This window comes from Gossypium arboreum, chromosome 10 (assembly GCF_025698485.1).
Source record: "Gossypium arboreum isolate Shixiya-1 chromosome 10, ASM2569848v2, whole genome shotgun sequence".
NCBI lineage: Eukaryota > Viridiplantae > Streptophyta > Magnoliopsida > Malvales > Malvaceae > Gossypium > Gossypium arboreum.
The window spans coordinates 91291121-91297120 of record NC_069079.1 but is presented as its reverse complement, the minus strand read 5'-3'; positions in this window follow the sequence as shown (position 1 = coordinate 91297120).

Genomic DNA, 6000 nt, shown 5'->3' with positions numbered 1-6000 from the left:
CAAACCGAATTACATTAACATTACCATGCTTAGACTCAAACTTACAATTTTCATAAATACTACAATTTCATACATAATTTCTACCCTGGCCGAATGCTCACAAAGTCAATTTAGCATATTATTATTCAACTTCTCAAGCCAAATAGTCATTATAAAACCTAGTCCACATACACTCAATTACATAAGCTCATATATCAAAGTATAACTTCATATACATATACTAGTTATGTGGCCGAATACACATGATCATATATGCACATAGTTAAGATTCATTTCAATAATATTCACAAGGTCAAATACATTTACCAAATTCACATATATTCTTCATTTTCATCACACACAATTTGTAACAAATATCAAGTTACTTAATTACCTTATTTCAATTAGACAACAAACTAATTCATACCTGGCCATTTAACACGTTTTACACATTCAATCACAACTTATCTTTTCCTAATAATCCATTCAGAATTCGATAGGACACTCGAAAAATCACACATATATCGTATAATGCCAACGTCCTAGACGTGGTCTTACATGTAATCACATATCGATGCCACTATCCAAAACAGGGTCTTACTCGCACACATCTATTGGAATCACATATCGATGCCATGGTCTTACTCGCACATCACATATCAGAATCCTATGTCATGACATATGTATCCTAGCTATTCCAAAGGTTCATACGGGGCTTTTGGATGTTGTAACTCAGTCGAAACGAATTCAGAAATATAGTTGCCAAGCTTACTCACATTTGGCTAATGCATATAAATACTCACACTTTCCATTTCAGCATGTATAATTTGCATTTAATTAAAATTAAGTATGTCTATTTGCTTATAAACTTACCTCGGACGATGTAAAACGGAACGGAACGACTAGTTGACAACTTTCATTTTCCCACGATCCAAATCTGATTTCTTTGGTTCTTGATCTAAACATATTCAAATTAAACTCATTCAAACATATTTTCATTCAATTTAGTCCAAAAACACATAAATAGGCAAATTACCATTTTACCCCTGACGTTTTACACTTTTTACAATTTAGTCCCTATTGCATAAAACGCAAAATATGCAAAATTTCAATATACCCATGTTTGGCCGAATGTTCCTAGTGTCCATACAAGTCCATATATTTCATTTATTTCACATTTTAGTCCCTCAATTTATTATTTTTGCAATTTAGACCTAATTACTCAAAATCATCATAAACTCCAATACAAAACATGTTAATCCAAAACATATCTTTCATATTTCATCATCAAAAAACAAAAATCACAAGCTTTCAACAATGACATAACTCAAAATATTCACCAAAATAAAAAATTCAAGCATGGGTTTACTAGTACTCAAAGCAACGATCCCAAAAACGTAGAAATTATTAAAAATCGAGTAAAAACGAACCTTGAATCAAGCTTGGAAGGTGGCCAAACCTAGGTTTCTTTTTCTTTTATCTTATTTCAGGAAGAACATATTATGAATACAAAATAATGGCTTTATTTTCTTATGTTTTATGATATATTATATCTTATATTAACTAATGTTTAATTTACAAATATAACCTTAATGAAATAATATAAAAACTATATAATATATGCCTAATACCGTCCATTCAATTTGTCAATGATATAATTGCAACATACATCCTCCACATTAAAAGAAAAACCACTATTCGGCCCCTTTTACAATTAACCACCAAATTTTCATTTTACGCGATTAAGTCATTTTATTTAATCGGGTACTCAAACAAAAAAATTAAATCACGAAAATTTCACAGATATAAATTCACACAAAATAAACACAGAAAATAAATTTTAAATATTTTTTTGACTCAGATTCATGGTCTCGAAACCATCGTTCCGTCTAGGGTCTAAATCGGGCTGTTATAAATACACTTGTAAATTGATGGTAAGTTTGAGAGAGTAATTCAAAACTTTGATGATATACTCTGACACGATGTGTTAAATTTTAAAGGTGACTAGTAAGAGATACGAGGTTGATTTGATTTGTGATTCTGAGAAATTAGTGGAAGTGATTCATGAGAGTTGAAAGCAATTTCTTATGGTAAGATTTTCGGGGATGAAAATCCCTAAAAAGGAGGAGAGTTGTAACAGCCTGATTTTGGGCTTAGTCGAAGCAGTGGTTTCGGGACCACAAATTTGAATTAATAAAATTTATTTTTATTATGTTTTTATGGTCTACAATTTCACGAAATGATTTCGTGAAAATTTTGTTCGAAAATTTTAACGTTTGGCTACTCAATTTAGTCAAAAGGATTAAATTGTAAAAAGTGCAAAACTTGAGTTCTAGAAATGAAATTTTAAATTGGAGGTCCTTATATGGTAATTAGACCATCAGTTAATTTGATGGACAAAAATGGACATGAAATAGGTGAAATAGAATATTTTTAAGTTAGGGGCATTTTGGTCATTTAGTAATTAAAATGAATTAAAAACAAAATTAAAAGCCAATTTTTGTCCGTCTTCAAGCTATAGCAGAAAATTGCATGGAAAAACCATGGCTAGGGTTTTTCAAGTTTCCAAGCTCGATTGCAAGTCCGTTCTAGCCCCGTTTATAATGATTTTTACGTTTTTGAAATCCTCGTAACAAGATTTAGCTATTTCCACCATTATTTTGAGCTAGGATTTGTGTTTAAAAATTTACCCATGGATGACATGCATGTTTTTTTATGTTTAATGGTAGAATATGAATGCTCGGTGTGTAATAAACAACTTTTACTAAGTGATTTTCGGTGAAATTGTCAAAAAGGACTAGTTTGTAAAAAGTTGTAAAATGTGTGTAAATGTGTGAATAAATGGAAATTGTGGACAGCTATAGTTATGAAAATGGTTCGGTTAGGCTTAAAATACAAGTAAAGTGAATAAAAATCATTTTACGAGCCTAGGGGCAAAAGTGTAAATATGACAAAGTTTAGAGGCAAAAATGTAAATTTTACCAAAATGTGAATTTAGGATAATTTGAGTAGCAGGATGAATAAATGAGTTAAATGTATTGTTATAGATCAAGGAAAAATAAATTTAGACTTAGAACAGGAGGAAAACAAAGAATATGACGAATAAGTCCTTTTCACTGATTGTGGTACCGAGGTAAGTTTGTATGTAAATAATATATCGTTTTTACTTATGTTATAATATTTTGTTATTATATGAGAGGTGGTTGCATATTGAATGATCACTTGATGTAAATTATGAAGTGAAATTGATTATGGATGATTTGGTAAAATGTTAGAAAGTGAGGAATTTCCCGGTTGGACCTTTGGAATAGAAAAGATACGGATGATCCGTTATGCGAAAACATGTGTGGTACTATGTGCAGGCTACTACGTGTACTAGATGGTTAGGTCACATGTGTAGTACTAAGTGCAGGCTACTATGCGTACCCGATAGCTTCGATCATATGTGTGGTACTAAGTGCAGGCCACTTTGTGAAGAAGGTAGCTTTGACTACAAGGGTGGTACTATGTGCAGGCCATTCGGCATCCGTTATTATTCTGATGTGTTTAATGGGAAATGACTAGGTGTAATTGAATATGACTATGTGATGAATAAGTGAAGATTCGTGTGTGTAAACTTATGCACAACATGCTCGATATGTGATCGAACTTTGGTAAGATTGATATGGAGTAAGTGTTACAATGAAATTTACTACAAAGAAAACATGAAAGAGTGAAATTTAGTAATAAAATAGTTTTAGACAACAGCAGTTGTGTGACTTTGAAAAATCACCAAAAATGGTGGAAATCGAATTAGAAGTTGAATAAGATGTGAAATAAAATCTTATTGAGTCTATTTTCATATAAAGTAAACGGTGTAAGCAAAATTGTAACACCCCAAAACCCGAGACCATCGCCGGTGTCGGACCCGAGGGTTAACAAACCAAGTTCACATGTTTTTGCCCACCAATTTGACATTTCCAGTCAGGCTGGAAAACTGCGTCACTGTCGCCTTAAAAATCATATCTCGAGTTTCAAAACTCGGAAACTGGTTTCGTAAATTTTCCCTGAATTTAGACTCATATATCCATCCATGGATTTATTTCTAGGATTTTTGGTCGGGCCAATTGGAACAGTTTATTAGTTAAAGTTACCCCTGTTACAGGGATCGACTGCTCCGACCTTCGCGCGGTATAACTTGAATATCTCTCTGTACAGGGCTTTAATTCTGGTGTCGTTTGTTTCTAATGAAACTAGACTCAAAATGGAATCTGTACATATAAGATATATCTCCTAATTCTTTTGGATAATTTATAGTGAATTTTTAAAGTTGCGACAGGGAACCCAGAAACCATTCTGGCCCTGTCTCACAATAGCTTTAATATCTCTTAACCTGTAACTCCTATGACCGTTTCGTTTCTTCCATATGAAAATAGACTCATCAAGGTTCATTTACATAGCTTATTCACTATCTAATTCCATTCCTATGAATTTTGGTGATTTTTCACATTCACGCCACTGCAGCTGGCAGCATCTGTTTTAAGATAGGACTCACCTATTTGGTGGTCTCCATGATTCAACTAGCCTTACCATACATAGGTTCATATATGATCATTTTAACCGTGCCAATGGCTGATCATATGACCAACATTCTCATTTCAAGCCATAGCCACATCATGACACAAAATATATACATACAACCCACAATTAGTCTAAGTTCATACTTCCTTTTCGAGCCATTTTCATACGGCCGTACATACTTACATTACAACATATTTAACAAACAAGGGGTAGTCCTATACATGCCATCTCAAGTTCAAACAAAATTTATACCAAAATGGAGGCTTGATAGTGTGGATGACTTGACTTCAACGATCCCAAATCCGATTGCCTCGGCGAAATCTAGAAAACTAAGAGCCAAAACAACGGGTAAGCATTTTATGCTTAGTAAGTCTCAAGGAATATAATGAACTATAATTTACAGCAATACATTCACATAGCCAAATGCATCATTTCATTAATACACATTCTTACTTCATACTTCATCATTATATAAGTTCGCAAAGCATCAATCAATTCAATAACTGAAATTCATTAGTCGATTGAGCGAATGTTGCTCAAACACGTCGACTTTCCAATGCACATATAACGTACCTTATCCTTTGGGCTGTCCGAGTGTACTAATTAAATTCATTTCAGCAACCAACACTCACCTCCAGCCCAAGTTTCTTGAATATAACCGGATATAATCAAGTGCACAAATGCCTTGGTCTTAGCCGGATAGAATAACTTCATACGAATGCCTTGGTCTTAGCCGGATGTAGCCACTAGCACAATTGCCTTGGTCTTAACCGGATATAATTTCCAGCATAATTGTCTTGGGCTTAGCCCGATATCATTCAATTTCTCATGCACACATACATCAATAATCATTGGACATACATATTTCATTTTCGTTACTAAGGCTCAAACACAATTAATATCATTAGCATATTCGCCTTGGGACTTAGCCCGGTGGAATTCAAATACTCATACACACCTAATCAATAATCATACACATCCATATTTCATCTCACATAATTCAAGTAAGGTCACTTCTTGAGGACTTACCTCGGATGTTGTCGAACGGCTTTTTCGGCTATTCGATCACCTTTTCCTTCCCCTTGTCCAATTGTGGCCCTCTTGGCTCTTGAGCTAATTCAAACAAATTCAATTTATTAAAACCTCATTGTGCTTGCTTATGGCGAATATGACAAGGATTTTAGATGGTCATATGGCCACTCTTTAGCTTGAATACACAATGGTCATGCACATTTTATACTACATCAAGCAATTCAATACAATTTGTTTGAACATCAAGGAAATGCTAAGGCCTTCAATGGGCTACCCAAGGCCGAATATTCATGTACATGTTGAGGTCAAAATTTGCACTTAATACCTCACAAAACAGCATGCAATCTACTAATTAATGCTTGCACATTGTGGCCCAAAACTTATAATATAGCATCAAGCACTTATATGTGTGCTAGGCGAATTGTGCTT